This window comes from Geotrypetes seraphini, chromosome 11 (assembly GCF_902459505.1).
Source record: "Geotrypetes seraphini chromosome 11, aGeoSer1.1, whole genome shotgun sequence".
Taxonomy (NCBI): domain Eukaryota; kingdom Metazoa; phylum Chordata; class Amphibia; order Gymnophiona; family Dermophiidae; genus Geotrypetes; species Geotrypetes seraphini.
Genome location: NC_047094.1, coordinates 82,322,507 through 82,342,663, shown reverse-complemented (window position 1 = coordinate 82,342,663; position 20,157 = coordinate 82,322,507). Strand labels below are relative to the sequence as shown.

The 20,157-nt window shown below is 49.0% G+C and overlaps 1 protein-coding gene and 1 pseudogene across 8 annotated transcripts in view; one reads left to right on the top strand and one right to left on the bottom strand.

The window, feature by feature from the left end:
• Nucleotides 1-20,157, top strand: part of ZGPAT (zinc finger CCCH-type and G-patch domain containing) — a 99,896-nt gene that overhangs the window by 23,911 nt on the left and 55,828 nt on the right. The window contains exon 1 of one of the 8 annotated variants that reach the window (XM_033963068.1): nucleotides 18,781-18,800. The exons of the other annotated variants lie outside the window; for them this stretch is intronic. The gene's annotated coding sequence lies outside the window, so the exon portion shown is untranslated. Of the gene's footprint in view, nucleotides 1-18,780; nucleotides 18,801-20,157 lie in introns of those variants that run through there. 8 annotated transcript variants of the gene reach the window in all.
• Nucleotides 18,867-19,513, bottom strand: LOC117368859 (annotated as a pseudogene).

Below are 20,157 nucleotides of genomic sequence, written 5' to 3'. Positions count from 1 at the left end.
TCCCAGTGGATTCAGACAGCGATCTCCTCCACCTATATTGTCTGCAGCAAACAACACCGGTGTTGTTGAAAGCACATTCAACCAGAGGAGTAGCTTCCTTTTGGATGGAATTGAGGGCCACTGGAGGAGATATGTAGATCTGCAACATGATCTTCCCTTCACACTTTCACTAAATTCTATAGGGTGGATGTGGCAGCACATGAGGATTCTGCTTTTGCATTCTCTGTACTGAAAGCAGGCTTATCTCTCCCACCCAGGACTTCGGAGACTGCTTAGGTACGTCCCTATTGCACTGGGAAAAGAGATTAGGTTCTTACCTTAATAATATATTTTCCAGTAGATAGGAATAGTATGCTGAAGCCCCCTCCCGATAATTTCTGATGCACCTGTTTCTAGGACCTCTCCATAGCTAAGACTTCTCTGCCAGTCAGACTATGGATTCAGAAACAGTTTGTAAATAAAATCTCAGAAGATAATTGAGCTCCACTAATGTTCAAGCTGTTGCTTTTATTTGATATGTTTTATTGTTCAGTGGTAATGTTTGGGGAGCAGACTCCTGGGAGAAGGAGGAGGTTTCAAAAGCTGTGATTTACATCTTTCTGTAGTATGCTTGTGAGAATGGACAGAGATTAGGCTCTTAGGCAGTGGTTTCAACCTCAAACCCTTTGCAAGGCCACATTTTGGATTTGTAGGTACTTGGAGGGCCTCAGAAGAAAATAGTTAATATCTTATTAAAGAAATGACAAATTTGCATGAGGTAAAACTCTTTATAGTTTATAAATCTTTCCTTTTGGCTAAGTCTAATAATAATATTGTAATTTATAGCTAAAGAGACATATGATCAACAAACTGTTTTATTTTACTTTTGTAATTATGATAAACATACCAAGGACCTCAAAATAGTACCTGGCTGGCCGCATGTGGTCCCAAGGCTGTGAGTTTGAGACCACTGCTCTTAGGGTAGTAAGGTTTAGCATACCATTCTTATCTACTGGAAAAGATATTATCAAGATAAGAGCCTAATCTCTTTTTAACCATATCAAATCATTATAATTCAAAGAGAATAACAATTCAGCTATTCTGTTTGAATACATATTTGATCATATTTAATTTGAAATTTTGTGCGGGGAAGTATGTTTGTTATTCCATGACTGTTCTGAAGATTAAGATCTGGAGCATTTCTACTTAGGTGTAAATACATTCATAAATGTGTAATTAAGGGACACAAGGTATCATATGTGTAATTTGTAATTAAGAGACACAAAGTATCATAGTACTGTGTGTGTCTGAGTGCTTTCAAAATAAGCCCCTATGTCAGGGGTGCCCAATAGGTCGATCACAATCGACCGGTAGCTCGCCAAAGCAAAGTGAGTCGATCACTCAGGACTCACTTTGCCTTGGCGATCTATCGGGCCGATCAGTTTTCCTCTCCCCGATGTCAATTCTGCCGTCGGAGAGGAAGTTCAGGCCAGCCAATCGCTGCCTGGCTGGGTGGAACTTCCTCTCCGACGGCAGAATTGATGTAGGGGAGAGGAATGCTGGTTGGCCCGAAGCAGGGAGAGCATGGGGCGGCGTCGGCGTCAACTTTGGGCCTGTTATCCATTGGTGGCGTTTTGGGTCCTGTTCCCCGATGGCAGCAGCAGTGGCAGTGGCTTGGGGAAGGGCAGGGAGAAAGAAAGAAAGGGGGCAGGCAGGGAGACAGAAGGAAAGAAGAGAAACAGAAAAAAAGAAAGGGGGCATGAAGAGAGAAAGAAAGAAAGGTCAGGGAGAGAGGAAGAAAAAGTTGAGAGAGGGAATGAGGTGTGGATGAGAGGAAGCATACAGGCTGAAAGAAAGATTGGATGCACAGTTAGAAGAAGAAAGTGCAACCAGAGACTCATGAAATCACCAGAAAGGTAGGAAAAATGATTTTATTTTAAATTTAGTGATCAAAATGTGTCTGAATTTTTATCCCAGGACAAGCAGGCAGCATATTCTCACATATGGGTAACGTCATCCACGGAGCCCCGACGCGGACAGCTTTTCAAGCAAACTTGAAAGAAATTTGAAGCTTGCTGTGCTGCACCACGCATGTGCATGCCTTCCCACTCCACCAGAGGGCGCATCCCCACCTCGTGGTCCTCAGTTCTGTAGTTTCCGCGGAGCCAGAAGCCCTGTCTTGTTCTCTCTCCGTGTGAATTGCCTTCTAGCACCGCGGCTTTGTTGTTTTCTCGGAGTCGCTGTGCGTTGTCTTTTTCCGTTTGTTTTTTTGCTCTCGTTCAAAACCAAAAAAAAAAAAAACTTCCTTCGTGTTCGGCATCCGGTCACGGCCTGTGGATTTTCATGTCCCGGCCCTTGTCGGGGTTTAAAAAGTGCACCAAGTGTGATCGGCTGCTGTCGATCACAGACCCCCATCGGTGGTGCCTGTTGTGTTTGGGTGCGGACCACGCTACGGATTCCTGCCCCCGGTGTGCGACCTTTCAGCCTCGGGCCCTCCGCCGCCGGCGTGCGCGTATGGCAGAGCTTTTTGTGGTAGATTCCTCAGCGGGACCGGCCTCAACGTCGGCCTTGACCTCGGCCTCGGTCTCCTCGGCCCCGCCTCGGCTGTCTTCGACCTCGAAGCCCTCGTCCTCAGGCTCGAAGCCGCCTCAGGGTAAGTCCCCGCTTCCCTCCTCAGGCGCCGTTCCGGCGAAGAAGCCTTCCTCGGGGTCTTCGACGGGGGCGGGTGGGTCGACCTCGGCCCCGCCCCGGTCTTCTAAGTCATCTACTCCTTGGGAATACTCGTTACCGAGGTCGCCCTCTGCGGAGTATCCAGCTGCGTCCGACATGCCATCCATGATGGCGGTCCCGGTTTTCCAGGACATGCTCCGGGCGCTTATTTCCTCGGAGCTGTCCTCGGCCTTAGCCCATTTGCAGCCTGCCCCGGCCGTGGCCCCGGCCCAGCCTGAGCGAAGCATCCGAGTGCCCCGGGACAAGGTGCGCCGGACTCGCCGTCTTTCTTCCTCGGACTCCTCATCCAAGGCCTCGGGGGATTCCTCGCCCTCGGGTTGGCCTCGGGCGAAGCGCCATTCCAGGAGGCCGAAGCGTTCTCAAGGTTCGCCTCTGAGGCGTGGTCGCTCCCCGCCGGCCCGGGACGTCGAGGTGCTCCAGGTTTCAGAGCTTACCCTTTCTAATCCGAGATTACTTCGAACTCCTCCTTGGAAGAGTTCGCTCCGGGGCTCCCGGGATTCCCCTCCGAGGCGTCGGAAGGTTTCTTTGCCCCGTACCCCGAGGTCTTCCCCGAGGGGCTCCTCGGGACCTCGGAGGTCTCCGACCCCGGCACATTCCCTCAGCGCTGTATCTTGGGGGTCGGATGTGGGAGCTGGCCGTGAGCCCCGCTATTCAGGCGAGGCCTCACCTTCCTTTTCGGCAGCTCGTGGTTCTCGCTCGCCTTCCCCGGAGGATGACCGGACAGGTCTGCGTCCCTCCTCGTTTTCGAGGTTTGTTCAGGACATGGGAAGAGCATTGGATTTGGACCTCTTGGCGGGGTCCCAGTATTCCAAGGAATTCTTGGCGGAGCAGGATTTGCCTTCCCCGCCTAGGGAGTCTCCCCGCCTCCCGTCGAACCCGGTTCTGCAGCAGACTTTTTTACGGAATCTGGAATCCCCGTATGCGGTGACGGCTGTCCCCTCTAAAATGGAATCCAAATACCGCACAGTACCTTGTAAAGGGTTTGAAAGGGCTCAGTTAATCACACCAGTCCTTGATGGTGGAGTCCTCTCTCAAGAAGTCCCAACCTTCTCGGGTTTCCGCTGCGGTGCCGCCGGGGCGAGAGGGGCGCACTTTTGATAAATTTGGACGGAGACTGTATCAGAACTCCATGATGGCAAATCGGGTTCTGAATTATGCCTTCATATTCACTTCGTACCTCCGTCACATGGTGAAGTCTATGCCAAACTTTCACGGGGTCTTGCCGGCATCTCACCGAGACAAGTTTGGGAGGCTGTATTTGTTTCATGCGACCTATGACGCATTTGAACTGACCTCCAAGATCTCTGCGTTTGCGGTCGCTATGCGCCGACTGGCGTGGCTCAGGATCGTTGATATGGATCCTAACCTGCAGGAGCGCCTGGCCAATCTGCCCTGTGTGGGCTCGGAGCTCTTTGACGAGTCCCTCGAGGCGGCCACGAAACGCCTCTCGGAGCACGAGCGGTCTTTCGCTTCTCTGGTGCGCCCCAAGGCGAAACCGTCGGCTCCTAAGACCTACCGGGCTCCGCCTAGACGCTACCTGCAGAAGACTACGACGGCTTTCTCCAGGCCACCGCCTAGGAGACCTCCTCAGCAGTCTTGGGCGCAGCAGCAGAAGACTCAGGCGCAGGGGATGTCTAAGCCCGCCCCGTCCTTTTGATGCCTTGGGCGGTTGGGGGCGGGCCCCCTCCGCACTGTCGTCGACCCCGCTGCCCATCGGGGGTCGTCTTCGCGCATTCTATCACTCTTGGACCCTTCTCACCTTGGACACGTGGGTCCTCCGGGTCGTGTCCGAGGGTTATTCCCTCAACTTCCGGGAACTTCCTCCGGACAGTCCGCCCGGCGCGTGTCCTTCCAACAGGTCGCAGCTCCCCCTTCTCCTGTCAGAGGCCAAGGCTTTGTTGCGCCTCCGGGCGGTGGAGCGTGTTCCCCCCAGTCAGCGGGGCAAGGGGTTTTACTCCCGCTACTTTTTGGTCCCGAAAAAGACCGAGGACCTGCGCCCCATTTTAGACCTCCGGCGGCTCAACAAGTACCTTGTCCGGGAGAAGTTCCGTATGCTCTCCCTTCCAGTTCTGTACCCGCTGCTGGACGAAGGGGACTGGATGTGCTCCCTCGACCTGAAGGAGGCTTATACCCATGTTCCGGTGCATCCCGCCTTCCGCAATTTCCTGCATTTTCAGGTGGGGGAGTTGCACCTTCAATATCGGGTCCTCCCCTTCGGATTAGCTTCGTCCCCTCGAGTCTTCACGAAGTGCTTGGTGGTGGTCGCAGCTGCCCTGCGGTCCCGAGGGCTGCAGGTCTTTCCTTACCTGGACGATTGGCTGATCAAAGCCTCGTCCAGGGAGGTGGTTATCTTAGCGACCCAACAGACTATCATCTTTCTTCAGCGTCTGGGGTTCGAGGTGAATTTTCCCAAATCCCAGTTGTGCCCCTCTCAATCCTTACAGTTTATCGGGGCCGTGCTGGACACGGTTCGCCTCCTTTCGTTCCTTCCTCCCCCTCGGTTGGAGACCCTGGTCCGCCTGAGTCGGCAGGTTTCGCTCCTGCCCTCGGTGTCGGCGAACCGTCTGATGATTCTGCTGGGTCATATGGCGCCTACAGTCCATGTCACGCCGTTTGCCCGCTTACATCTTCGAATCCCTCAGTGGACGTTGGCCTCTCAGTGGCGTCAAGATCGGGACCCGATTTCCCCTCATGTGACGGTGACTCCCTCTTTGAGACGCTCGCTCCGTTGGTGGACCAACTCTTCAAATCTTTCCAGGGGTTTGCTCTTTCTCGCCCCTCGGCACCACAAGGTCCTAACCACGGACTCCTCGGAGTACGCTTGGGGGGCTCATCTTGACGGTCTGCGCACTCAGGGAATGTGGTCGGCGGAGGACCGTCGTCGTCACATCAACGTTTTGGAGCTTCGAGCCATTTATCTGGCTGCTCGGTCCTTCCGCCACCTGCTTCACGATCAGGTAGTTCTAGTCCGGACGGACAATCAGGTGGTGATGTATTATGTGAACAAGCAAGGGGGGATGGGCTCTTGGTCCCTGTGCCAGGAGGCTCTTCGTCTATGGGAATGGGCGATTTCTCAGAACATCTTCCTTCGAGCGGTTTACATTCAAGGAGAGCGGAACTGTCTGGCGGACAAACTCAGCCGCCTTCTCCAGCCGCATGAGTGATCGCTGCATTCCCGAGTCCTGCAACAAGTGTTCGACCGGTGGGGGACTCCTCAGATAGATCTGTTCGCTTCCCCGGTGAATCACAAACTGCCTCTCTATTGTTCACGGATGTACTCCCCGGATCGTCTCGAGGCCGATGCCTTCCTTCTCGATTGGAGAGGGAAGTTCCTCTATGCATTTCCGCCTTTTCCTCTGATCCTGAGGACACTTGTGCATCTCAAGTCGGTGCAGGCCACTCTGGTTCTAATTGCACCTCGTTGGCCTCGCCAGCCGTGGTTCTCCCTGCTTCTTCAACTCAGTGTCAGGGAGCCTCTACTTCTGCCTGTTTTTCCCTCTCTGCTGTCTCAGAGTCGGGGTTCTCTTTTGCATCCCAATCTTCAGTCCTTACATCTGACAGCTTGGTTCCTTTCCCCCTGACTTCTGTTCCTTTATCTCAGTCGGTCCGGGAGGTTTTTTGAAGCCTCTCGCAAGGTCTCGACTCAGCTTTGCTACACTCAAAACTGGACCAGATTTTCATCTTGGTGTTCCTCTCATCATTTGGACCCTGTGTCGGTTCCTGTGGCTTCGGTCCTGGAGTATTTGCTTCATTTGTCTCATTCTGGTCTGAAGACAACTTCTATTTGGGTGCATCTTAGTGCGATTGCTGCCTTCCATCAGCACCTTGAGGGGAAGTCCCTGCCGCTTCATCCTTTGGTTTCGCGTTTCATGAGGGGTCTCTTGCATGTCCATCCTCCTCTCAAACCTCCCCCTGTGGTTTGGGATTTGAATGTGGTTCTGGCTCAACTTATGAAACCTCCTTTTGAGCCTATAGATACATCTCATCTCAAGTTCCTCACTTGGAAAGTGATCTTTCTGCTTGCTCTCACTTCCGCTCGTCGGATTAGTGAGCTGCAGGCTTTGGTAGCGGATCCACCCTTTACTGTATTTCATCATGACAAGGTGGTTCTCCACACTCATCCTAAATTTTTGCCTAAGGTTGTGTCTGATTTCCACCTCAATCAGTCCATTGTTCTTCTGGTGTTTTTTCCGAAGCCCCACTCTCATCCCGGTGAAGTGGCGCTTCACACTCTTGACTGTAAGAGAGCGTTGGCTTTTTATCTTCAACGCACTCAGTCTCATCGGAAGGTTCCTCAATTATTTTTGTCCTTCAATCCTAATCGGTTGGGACGTCCTGTTTCCAAGCGCACCTTGTCCAACTGCTTGGCTGCTTGTATTTCCTTTTGCTATGTTCAGGCTGGTCTCGCGTTGTATGGTCGGGTTACGGGGCATAAGGTCCGAGCGATGGCGGCTCTGTTGCGTTCCTCCGGTCTACACCTGTTGAGGATATCTGTAAAGCTGCCACTTGGTCTTCGGTTCATACTTTCACCTCCCATTACTGCCAGGATACTCTGTCCAGGAGCGACGGCCGGTTTGGCCAGTCGGTTTTGCGTAATCTGTTTTCCTAAATTGCCGTCCTCCCACCTGCCCTTTTTTGGTTGGCTTGGAGGTCACCCACATGTGAGAATATGCTGCCTGCTTGTCCTGGGATAAAACACAGTTACTTACCGTAACAGGTGTTATCCAGGGACAGCAGGCAGATATTCTCACAACCCGCCCGCCTCCCCGGGGATGGCTTCTTTGCTGGCTATGGAACTGAGGACCACGAGGTGGGGATGCGCCCTCTAGTGGAGCGGAAAGGCATGCACATGCGTGGTGCAGCACAGCAAGCTTGAAATTTCTTTCAAGTTTGCTTGAAAAGCTGTCCGCGTCGGGGTTCCGTGGATGACGTCACCCACATGTGAGAATATCTGCCTGCTGTCCCTGGATAACACCTGTTACGGTAAGTAACTATGATATATCTGCTGTCTATTTTACAAAATGGTCAAATTATGGGGAACCACAAGTACAAGGGGGCACTCAGAGAAATTGAAAGGGGAAAGGTTTAGAACAAACGCCAGGAAGTTCTTTTTCACCCAGAGGATGGTGGATACATGGAACGCGCTACCGGAGGATGTGATAAGCAGAAGCACGCTACAGGGCTTCAAAGAAGGTCTGGACAGGTACCTGGAGGACAAAGGGATTGAGGGGTACAGATAGGAGTAGAGGTAGGTTATAGGGATAGGATTAGAGGTAATTTATAAAATTAGTCAGAGACCACTGTTCAGGCAATAGGCCTGATGGGCCGCCGCGGGAGTGGACCGCTGGGCAAGATGGACCTCTGGTCTGCCTCAGTGGAGGCAACTTCTTATGTTCTTATGGTCCCCTTTTACTAAACCGCAATAGAGGATTTTAGCGCAGGGAGCCTATGAGCGTCAAGAGCAGCGCTGGGCATTCAGCGCAGCTCCCTGCGCTAAAAACTGCTATTGTGGTTTAGTAAAAAGGGAGGGGGGTGGGAATTTGTCTATTTTTGTATGGTTGTTACTGAGGTGACAGTGCATAGAGTCATCTGCTTTGACCTCTTTGAAAAAACCCCGGAATAGGAATGATAATTAACAATTCTATGCGTACAGTGTGCGTTGTGTTTTTTTAAAATTTTATTGTTGGTAGATCATTTTGACTTGGTCATTTTAAAAGTAGCTCGCGAGTCAAAAAAGTGCGGGCACCCCTGCCCTATGTGTATTTATCTTTTTAAGGTTTTGTTGCAATAAATTTTATTGAGTTTTAATAATAAGTTTAATCAGAAATAGAGAGTTATATGAAATTGTAGTGCAATAGGCATATCATTCTTGAACACTTGGATTGTGTATCTCTAATTGCCAGATCCTCTGTAGAAAGCCTCATTTACATTTTTCTGCTCTGCCTCCCATCCCTCTGGGATATCCTGTAATTCCTCAGTTTACGCTCTACACACAAGATGGTAGGAGCCAGTCTGTTCTGCTCGTGTTTATTTTAAATCTAATTTCAAGTTTGTATCTGTTGGAAGCTTTTCGGTGCTGCAGAGGCTCCCACTTTAGGAACATCTTTGGCTGCAGAGAACACAGACTCTGAAGACAATAGTCTGTAGCTAAGAGGCAGTCTGCTTGGCAGGGCACCTGCTTGGCCAGTCTGCATTAACAGTATAGGAACTCAGGGACTGTTCCCTTGGAAGCAAGGCTCGTTCCAGGTTTTGTCGACAGAGAGGTTGAGCACAAGCTGGGTGGACCCTTGGCGTTTTTTACCGGATTGAGTGCTGACTGTGTTTTCCTCCCCCAGCTTTGTGCACGAGTTCCATTGGGGGTTGAGGTCTCAGTCCAGCAGTTTGGACTAAGAGTAGTCTGAAGAAACAAACTGTCCGGATCTCCAAGCTTGTCTGAGGCAGATGTTCTCTGGCTGCATATTCTCTTAGGCTTCTGCGGCTGGCATCATGATTGTAGCGATTTTCGGGTCTCACCGCATCTGTGTACAAAGAACCTACGTTTCAGCCATCATGCTGTGGCTTCTTTAGGATGGCAAAACATTTTGAACCTTATTGCAGAAACCAGCCTTAAATTCTCCATATTCTGGGTCTGCAGCAACTTTAATCTACACATAGATGACCCAACATGTCAAAAAGCCCAACAGATAGTCCAGCTACTGGAAGGACTGGGCCTACACCAAGGGAAAAAATCCACTGTAAAGGAAATACCTTAGGTGTACTGTTTGGCAAAGAGGAACATAAGAACTGTCGCTGCTGGGTCAGACCAGTGGTCCATTGTGCCCAGCAGTCCGCTCATGCGGCGGCCCCCAGGTCAAAGACCAGTGCTCTAAATGAGTCCAGCCTCACCTGCGTACCCTACAGTTTAGCAGGAACTTGTCCAACTTTTCTTGAATCTCTGGAGGGTGTTTTCCATTATAACAGACTCTGGAAGAGCATTCCCGTTTTCTACCACTTTCTGGTTGAAGAAGAACTTCCTTACGTTTATACGGAATCTATCCCCTTTCAACTTTAGAGAGTGCCCTCTCGTTCACCCTACCTTGGAGAGGGTGAACAACCTGTCTTTATCTGCTAAGTCTATTCCCTTCAGTATTTTGAATGTTTCGATCATGTCCCCTCTCAGTCTCCTCTTTTCAAGTGAGAAAAGGCCCAGTTTCTCCAATCTCTCACTGTACAGCAACCATTTTAGTTGCTCTTCTCTGGACCCTTTCGAGTTCTTCTTCATGTATGGCGACCAGTGCTGGACACAGTACTCCAGATGAGGGCGCACCATGGCCCGGTACAGCGGCATGATAACCTTCTCCGATCTGTTCATGATCCCCTTCTTAATCATTCCTAGCATTCTGTTCGCCCTTTGTGCCACCACTGCGCATTACGCAGGGCTTCATCTACTTGTCGATCAGAACTCCCAAGTCTCTTTCCTGGGAGGTCTCTCTAAGTACTGCCCTAGACATCCTGTATTCGTGCATGAGATTTTTGTTACCGACATGCATCACTTTACACTTATCCACGTTGAATCTCATTTGCCATGTCGATGCCCATTTCTCGAGCTTGATTATGTCACGTTGCAGATCTTCGCAATCCCCCTGTGTCTTCACTACTCTGAATAACGTCGTATCATCTGCAAATTTAATCACCTCACTCATCGTACCAATGTCCAAATTGTTTATAAAGATGTTGAAGAGCATGGGTCCAAGCACTGAGCCCTGTGGCACCCCACTTGTGACGCTCTTCCAGTCCAAGTATTGTCTGTTTACCCCCACTCTTTGTTTCCTATGCTCCAGCCAGTTTTTAATCCACGTGAGTATTTCACCCTCAATTCCATGGCTCGCAGTTTTCCGAAGTAGTCATTTATGTGGAACCTTATCGAATGCCTTCTGAAAATCCAGATATATAATGTCGACTGGGTTGCCCTTGTCTATCTGCCTGTTTACTCCCTCGAAGAAGTGCAGCAGGTTCGTCAGACAAGATCTGCCTTTGCTGAAACCACGCTGGCTGGTCCTCATCAGACTGTGTCCATCAAGGTGATCAATGATGCAGTCCTTTATCAGCGTCTCTACCATCTTTCCCGGTACCAAGGTAAGACTCGCCGGTTTGTAGTTTCCCGGATCTCCCCTCAAACCTTTTTTGAAGATCAGCGTAACATTTGCCACCTTCCAGTCTTCTGGAATCTTTCCCGATTTGATCAACAGATTGGCTATTAGTTGAAGCAGTTCAGCTATAGTCCCTTTCAGTTCCTTGATGACCCTCAGATGGATGCCATCCGGTCCCGGGGATATATCGCTCTTAAGCCTATCATTCTGCCTGCATACCTCTTCTAGACTGACCGTCAATCCTGTCAGTTTCCCGTCTTCATTTCCAGCATATAGCCTGATAGGTTCCGATATGCTGATATCCTCTTGGGTAAATACAAATGCAAAAAAATGTGTTCAGTTTGTCGGCGATTGCTTTGTCCTCCTTTAGCACTCCCTTTATTCCATGGTCATCCGAAGGTCCCAACGCTTCCTTCGTGGGTCATTTCCCCTTAATATATCGAAAGAATGGCTTGGAGTTTTTCGCCTCCTTGGCTATTTTTTTCTCATAGTCTCTTTTGGCCCCTTTTATCACCTTACTAGTCGTTAAGCCCGTTACATTAACGGGTGCTAGAATTTGTCTGTCTGTATTTTTCTTTCTGTCTCTTTCCTCCCTCCATTTCCCTGTGTAGCGCTGTCTCTGTTTTCTTCCTCAGTCTGCACTCTCAAGCTGTAACATTACTGCTTAGATTTTTCTCCCTGCAAGCATGTGTCTCTCTCTCTCCTTGTCCTCTGTGTTTTGTTATTTTTTCAATCTGTCTCTTTAGCCCCCTGTCCTTCTGTGACTGTCTGTGTGTCTCTCTCTCCTTGTCCACTGTTGTTTGTTTGTTTTTTTCAATCTCTCTTTAGCTCCTGATCCCCTCTCACTGACCCTTGCGCGACTGCATGTTATTCCGGCTGGGTTTCCATGGCAACCCTGCTCGCTGGACTGTGAGTGTAGGGCTGTTTTGTCGGGTCTGGCGGCGCCGTGTAGGGCGGAAGCGGGGAGGCGGGGCCTCAGCACCGACCGGGCGGCTCGCACCACCAGCCCCCAGGAGCCCGAGGCCGGCGGCGGGGGAGTCAGGGACATGCCTGGCGTGCCATGGTGCAGGAGGAACGGAGATCGGCAGCTGGCTGCGGTCCTGCTTGTGGAGGCGAACGGCTGGTGACGTATAAGCGCGCATGCGCACTCCTTCGGCCACAGACCTACAGCGCACGGAACACGCAAATAGGAGTGCGCATGCGCGGCTAGCCTTTTATTATATAGGATGGCACCTGCGTTGATGTTGTTTGTGCTTATTCCAGTTTTCTTCCGTTCTTGACCTTTTCCATTCCTTAAACAAAGTTTTCTTGTCTCTGATCGCTTCCTTCACCTCTACAGTGAGCCATGCCGGTTCCTTGTTCTTTTTCCTCTTGGATCCCTTGTTGATACGCGGTGTATATATAGATTTTGTGCCTCAGTAACTGTGTCCTTAAAAAGGGACCAAGCTTGCTTTAGCATTTTTACAGTGCTTATCCTCTTCTTAAACTTCTTCCCCACCATGAGTCTCATCCCTTCGTAATTCCCTTTTCGGAAGTTCAGTGCCGTGGCCGTCGTCCTGCATCCAGGTCGAAGCGGATCTTGTTGTGATCGCTGTTTCCCAGCGTTACTTCTACACCTTGCGCCGGTCCTCGCAGTCCATTTAGAATTAAGTCCAGAATTGCATTTCCTCTTGTATTTTCCTTGACAAGTTGTTCCAGGAAGCAGTCACCTACAGCATCCAGGAACTTGGTCTCCCTAGCGCAGCCAGAGGTGCCTAGGTTCCAGTCTATCCCCGGATAGTTGAAGTCACCCATAATAACTGCGTTGTCTCCCTTGCAGTTGAGTTTAATCTCATCCGTCATTTCTCCATCAATTTCTTCGGACTGCCCTGGGGGTCGGTAGTAGATGCTGATCTTCATTTCCAGTCCATTTGTTCCCGGAATTTTGACCCATAGAGACTCTAACTTATCCGTCAGTTGTGGCGTGTTCTCTCCAGAAGATTCAATTCCCTCTTTCACGTATATGGCAATGCCCCCACCTTTTTGAGCCACTCTGTTTCTGCGATATAGCTTGTATCGCAGTAGCACAGTGTCTCAGACGTTTTCCTCAGTCCACCATGTTTCCGTGATTCCGATAATGTCAACATTATCTTTTTGTGCCATAGATTCTAATTCACCCATCTTATTCCTTAGGCTCCTTGCGTTTGTGTACATACACTTGAGTTTGCGGCCTGTTTCTTTCTTGCATTTCCTTCCTTCTTGTGTCCTTTCAGTCTGTCTTGCCTGTGATCCAGTGAGTCTTCCCCTATATCTTCCTGCACAGTGTCCTCCGGTGAGTCTTCCCCTCTATCTTCCTGCACTGTATCCTCCGGGTATACCGGTTTCCGAACCATCGACTCTCTCTCTCGGTCGACTGTCTGCTTTCCCCTTCTTCCTAGTTTAAAAACTTCTCAACTTCTCGCTTGATGTTGCTTGCAAGTAGCCTCATTTCGTCTTGCTGAGGTGGAGTCCGTCCTTCCTGTACAGCTTGCTCTTCCCCCAGAACGTCGTCCAGTTGCGCACGAAGTGGAAGCCTTCTTCCTCACACCAGCGCCGCATCCACGCGTTGACTACTTGCAGCTCCATCTGCCTCTTCTCATCGGCCCTGGGTACTGGCAGGATATCCAAGAATGCTATCCTCTGCATTCTGTTCTTCAGCTTCCTTCCTAGCATCCGGAACTGATCCTTCAGTACTCCTCTGTTGTAGTTCCTGCTGCTCACTTTGTTCGTCCCCACATTGATCATCACCACCGTATCTTCTTCTTCTACACTGTCGATGATCCTGTTGATGCGACTCACTATGTCTTCTACCTTGGCTCCCAGTAGGCAGGTCACCAGTCGATCCTGCTATGTGGCTGTCGACTTGTCTGATGATGGAGTCCCCCACGATGATTGCTGTCCTCTCTATCTTCTCTTGATTTTCCAGCCGCAGGTCCGTGTCCCTGGTGTATGTCCATCTCTCCAGCCGTAGGTCCGTGTCCTTCATTCCCATCCATTTTCTCTCACCCTGGCAATTGCTTGCACCGGACTCGTCTTCTTGTGGGTCCCCTCCGCTGGTCTCCTTACCAGAGAAAGAGGTCGATCAACCGGTTGGAGCTGAGAGCCATCCACCTGGTGCAGCGGGCACTCAGAAGCTTACTCCAGGACAAAGTGGTATGAGTTTTCTTGGACAATGCAACCACAGTTAGCCTATGTCATTTGGCAGGGAGACACCAAAATGCTGCACTATAGCTGGAGGCCCAAATTCTGTTCCAATGGGTGGAGATCCACCTTTTGGCCCTCTCTGAGGCACATGTAGCAGGAGTTATGTTTTCTCCTCTAGGACTGGCCATCTGCTATGATATGAACTGTGGAATTACAGGACAGCCCAGAGGGATGGGAGGTGGAGCAGAAAAAATGTGAAATGATGCTCTCTCAACTCAGGATCTCACAATCGGAGGTACATAACCCAAAGATACACAACCCAAATTTTCCAAAATGATGTGCCTATTTACTAGAAAGAAGATTATCAAGGTAAGTACCTAAACTTCCTTATACACCCACCAGAAACAGAAAGGAGTTATATTGAAATACATTATAAACTGGAAATGTTCCCCAATAAAGTGCTAGATTGGCAATGAATTACTTGTTACCAAGAAACAGGAAGGCGTTATGTCAAAATGCAGGAGTGGCAGCTCTGTGGGCTGTTACTCGCTGGAGCGCACTCACCAGAAAGAGTGGAATTCAAGTTCAGTTGGTATACCACCCATCAGTATAGTCATCTGAGTGGTTCACAATCTATCAGGTACTCTTAAGTATTTTCCCTATCTGTTCTGGCAGGCTCACAATCTTACTATGGTACCTGGGGCAATGGAGGGTTAAGTGACTTGCCCAGGGTCACAGAGTGGCACTGTGCGTGAACCTACAACCTCAGTGTTGAGGCAGCAGCTCTGATTACTATTTTACTCCTCCACTTCCTGTTCATTACCCTGGTTCTCCCTTCCTACACCATCCCCACTTGGGAGGATAGGAGAGCTTACCTTGGCACTGGGCAAGGTGAGGGTAATGGATGGGGGTACATGCTGAGCAGGGGAGGGCTAGGTTGGCAGGGACTTGAGTAGAATATAGGGACTTTATCTTGATACTGGTGGGGAAAGCCCAGTTTGGTCCATTTTTATAGTCTGGGGAGCCCAGTAGCCACTGCATTTGCCTGCCAGCCCAAGATTTGCTGCACCGATTGTTGCAGGTTATGGTTATGTATAATTTTCTGTTCACCATGTTGTAACCCTTTGGTGAGAGTCTAAACATATGAAAATAAAATGGAAGATGTTTCTACATAAGGCTGAGAGGCTGTTCATGCAGGGACAGATTAAGAATGCCATAACACACACACACACACACACTCACTCACTCTCTCCCCGTATGGTTCTCCCTTTGAGCAGTTTCCCCATCTCTATTACTGATCAATATTGTTTTCAAGGAGTGAAAAATTGCACCCCAGTCATGAAGACAGTTGTCAACTTCCTTGAATCATACTTCTCCTTTCAAGTCAAACACTACCAACACCACACATATGAAGGCCTATTTTGCAAATGTCATTGAGAGAGAAATTGGAATAGCTAGGCTGGGACATTCACATGAATGGGGATTGTGGGCTTTTCTTAGAAGCATAGAAACATAGAAATAGACGGCAGATAAGGGCCCACGGCCCATCTAGTCTGCCCACCTTAATGTCCCTCCCCTACCTTTGCCCTGTGAATAGATCCCATGTGCCGATCCCATTTGGCCTTAAAATCAGGCACGCTGCTGGCCTCAATCACCTGTAGTGGAAGACTATTCCAGCGATCAACCACTCTTTCAGTGAAAAAGAATTTCCTGGTGTCACCTCGTAGTTTCCCGCCCCTGATTTTCAACGGATGCCCTCTTGTTGTCGTGGGACCCTTGAAAAAGAAGATATCTTCCTCCGCCTCGATGTGGCCCGTAAGATACTTGAACGTCTCGATCATGTCCCCCCTCTCTCTGCGCTCCTCGAGCGAGTATAGCTGCAATTTGTCAAGCCGTTTTTCGTATGGTAGATCCTTGAGTCCCGAGACCATCCGGGTGGCCATTCTTTGCACCGACTCCAGTCTCAGCACATCCTTGCGATAATGCGGCCTCCAGAATTGCACACAGTACTCCAGGTGGGGCCTCACCATGGATCTATACAATGGCATAATGACTTCCGCCTTACGACTGACGAAACCCCTTCGTATGCAGCCCATGATTTGTCTTGCCTTGGACAAAGCCTGCTCCACTTGATTGGCAGACTTCATGTCCTCACTGATGATTACCCCCAAGTCTCGTTCTGCTACCGTTTTTGCTAGGATCTCGCCATTAAGGGTATAAGACTTGCATGGATTCTGGCTGCCCAGGTGCATAACTTTGCATTTTTTGGCATTGAAGTTTAGTTGCCATGTCCTAGACCATCGCTCCAGTAGGAGTAGGTCGTGCATCATGTTGTCGGGCACTGAATCTTCGTCTGTTGTGCATTTGCCCACTACATTACTCAGTTTGGCGTCATCGGCGAATAATGTTATTTTACCTCGAAGCCCTTCTGCCAAGTCTCTTATAAAGATGTTGAATAGGATTGGGCCCAAGACTGAGCCCTGTGGTACTCCACTAATCACCTCCGTCATTTCGGAGGGGGTGCCGTTCACCACCACCCTTTGGAGCCTACCTCCAAGCCAGCTCCCAACCCATTTCGTCAATGTGTTACCTAATCCTATAGAACTCATCTTGCTCAGTAACCTGCGGTGTGGTACGCTATCGAATGCTTTGCTAAAGTCCAGGTACACGATGTCCAGGGACTCCCCAATATCCAGCTTCCCCGTTACCCAGTCAAAGAAGCTGATCAGGTTGGATTGGCAGGATCTCCCCTTAGTAAATCCATGTTGTCGGGGATCCCGTAGATTCTCCTCATCCAGGATCTTATCTAATTGGTGTTTGATTAGAGTTTCCATTAGTTTGCTCACTATCGATGTTAGACTCACTGGTCTGTAGTTTGCTGTCTCCATCTTTGAACCTTTCTTGTGGAGTGGAATGACGTTAGCCGTCCTCCAGTCCAACGGGACGCTGCCTGTACTAAGGGAGAGGTTGAAGAGCGCGGACAGTGGCTCCGCCAAGACATCACTCAGCTCCCTAAGCACCCTGGGGTGCAGGTTGTCCGGCCCCATTGCTTTGTTAACCTTGAGCTTTGACAGCTCACCGTAGACACTGCTGGGCGTAAACTCAAAGTTACTAAACGGGTCAACTGAGCCAACCCTTGTCTGTAGCTGAGGGCCGAGCCCTGGCGCTTCTCGGGTGAAGACTGAGCAGAAGTATTCATTTAATAGTTGGGCTTTTTCCGAATCCTTTTCCACATAGTCTCCGTCTGGTTTCCTAAGACATACAATCCCGCCTGAGTTTTTTCTTCTATCACTGATATACCTGAAGAAGGATTTATCTCCCTTCTGGATGTTCTTTGCTAGAGACTCCTCCATGAGGAATTTAGCCTCCCTGACTGCTGTTTTGACGGCTTTTGATTTGGCCAGGTAGTCTGCTCTAGAGTCCTGCTTCCCTGATTGTTTGTAAGAGATGAATGCTTTTTTCTTCTCCTTGATCAGGTCTGAGATCTCTGCAGTAAACCACTGTGGCTTATTGTTCCTTCGCCGTTTACTTACTGATTTTACATAGTGGATTGTTGCTTCTTGCATGGTTGCTTTCAAAGTCGACCACATGTCTTCCACGTTATCGGTTTCTTCTTGGCTTTGTAGCGCCTGGTGAACGAAGTCTCCCATTTCTTTGAAATTTGTGTCTTTGAATTTGAGGACTTTGGTTAGTGTAGTAGATTTAGTGAAACCTTTCCTGATATTGAACCATACCATGTTGTGGTCACTGGAGGCCAATGTGTCGCCCACCGAGACCTCTGTGACACTTTCTCCATTGGTAAGTATCAGGTCCAGTATTGCCTGATCCCTTGTCGGTTCCAACACCAGTTGCCTGAGGCTTGCTCCTTTCATAGAGTTTAATAGCCTCCTGCTGCTGCCGGAAGCAGAGGTAAGTGTAACCCAATCCACATCAGACATGTTGAAGTCACCTAGCAATACTGTGTCCCCACGCAAGGTGATATTTTCTATATCTTCGATTATTTCCATATCCAGGTCATCCTGTTGTCTTGGGGGGTCTGTAAATTACGCCAAAATACAAGCATTTGTCCTTCCCTCTGGCCAAATTAATCCAAAGGGATTAGGTAATCCAGCAAGGAAATAAAGGATAAACAGAGGACTTAAATCAAACCTCAGACAAATTTAGAGCTGATTAGCAGCCTTACAACCTAGTAAGGAAGTACAACTAGTATTGATATCTCATGCACATCATTCTTAAATTGTCTCCTATTTGCTTGCCCATTTGCTTTCAAAATCTTATTAGAATTTGAAAAATAGCTAGCCACCTTGTGGAAAGGTACAAACCATCATATATTGATTGTGGTATTGTTTTGATAGATGGGCTGAGAACTTGTGTTCATAAACCTGTCTATAATGAAGGTAATTTTCCCAGTGGTATCTAACTGCTTAAATAATGATTCACAACATGCATATTTTAGGTGCACTGAAAAGGGGCAGACAGTTCATTTTGAAATTCCCTTGTGAACTTGCAGGAAAGTGGGTGCACAGTCTGTCCCCACTGACCCACATTCTCTAAGCTTTCCTCCTTGAGAATCCTCTTTTAGATCTGTGGGAAATGCATTCTGTCTTAATTTAAACACAGGCTGAAAACGCATCCGAGTCATAGACTTTCAGGCTGGAGAAGGGAAGATCAGAAAAAGATTCTACAGAAAGTGTCCTGTCAGGGCAGGGAGAATATGGAAAGACTGAAGAAGAAGAAGAAAAAAAATTAAGGACAGCCCTTCAATCTTGGTTTTCTGTCTTGAAAACAGCTGTGGAGCAGGTACTTGGCATCTGGAAGTGGAGAAAGGCATATGTGTGGGGGCATGTCATGCAGCCTGGCTGCAGATCAGCGGACGGTTTTGACAGGGCTCTTGAAGTTGCTTGCTGCTTGCAGCTGTACCTGATAGGCCATAAGATGGATCTTGAATCCATATAATCTGGGCACAAACTGATTGGCTGTCGCTTGGGCCTATACTCAGGGTGCACCATGAAAAGCATGTGAGAGAAGCCAGTGCCAAAGTTTCACCACCTGTACGGTGATGCCAGAAGACTTGGGGGGTGTATACATCCATGCATTTGGGGCAGTAGAGTTTCACCATGGCTTCTCCAGGAATGTCAGATAATCCAATGGGGAGCTTGGGTTGGTTCCCACAGTAAACCTGGGACAGTATCCAAAGTCTCCCTGCTGGTATTTCTCGAGCATCTGGGCAATGCCACGATTAGTGAGGATGTAGCAAGCATGGATCTGCCCATGTAGCATTTCAGCTGCCTGTTCTATCAGGTCACTCTGGTTTGGGTTATCTTCAGCTCTTCATCTGGCTCCAAGTTGAGGATCATGTCCAGCATCTGCAAGTAGTGTGGCATCTGCTCATTTAGTCCAGTCAGGTTAAACTTGTCCTGAATATCGTCTTCATCCACCTTACAGAAGAATTCATTGCCCCGTAGGCCACAGAACCAGGAGATCCACGAGACCTCTTCTGAGCTGCTACTCATGTTTGTATATTCTGTTCAAAATGCCATAGAAACTTAAATTACTGCTCTAGCCTTCCTGAAAATCATTTAACCACTCTCATTTTGGTACTCTGTAGGGTAGGAACCATGGCAATCTTGAGACTCATTTTAAAGTAGAAATGATAAGCCCCATAAATTACAAACTTGTACATATATAAACTACAAAAAAAGGTGTAAAAAGAAAGGCACAGTTTCTTTAAAATGTCAAAGTCTAACGTCTGGGGCTAAAGGGGTGGGAAAAACCCCATTTAGAAATCCACCTATCATCAAAATAAAGATGGACAAGTATGGTGACCAGTGTTCCCTCTAAGCGGGCGGGTGTTGTGAGCAAACTTTTTTCACTGTGAGCTAAAAATATCGGGCGCCAGCAAGTTATGAGCCAAATAAATATGTTGCTTTCTACCACAGAACTTCCTTACGTTTGTATGGAATCTATCCCCTTTCAACTTTAGAGAGTGCCCTCTCGTTCTCCCTGCCTTAGCTACTAAGTCTACCGTATTTTCACGCAAATAACACGCACCCGTATAAAACGCGCACACGGATATAGCGCGCAGAAATCACGATGATTTGCACAAAAACTTTGATATACCGCGCTCACGGGTATACCGCGCATGCTGCCCGACGCT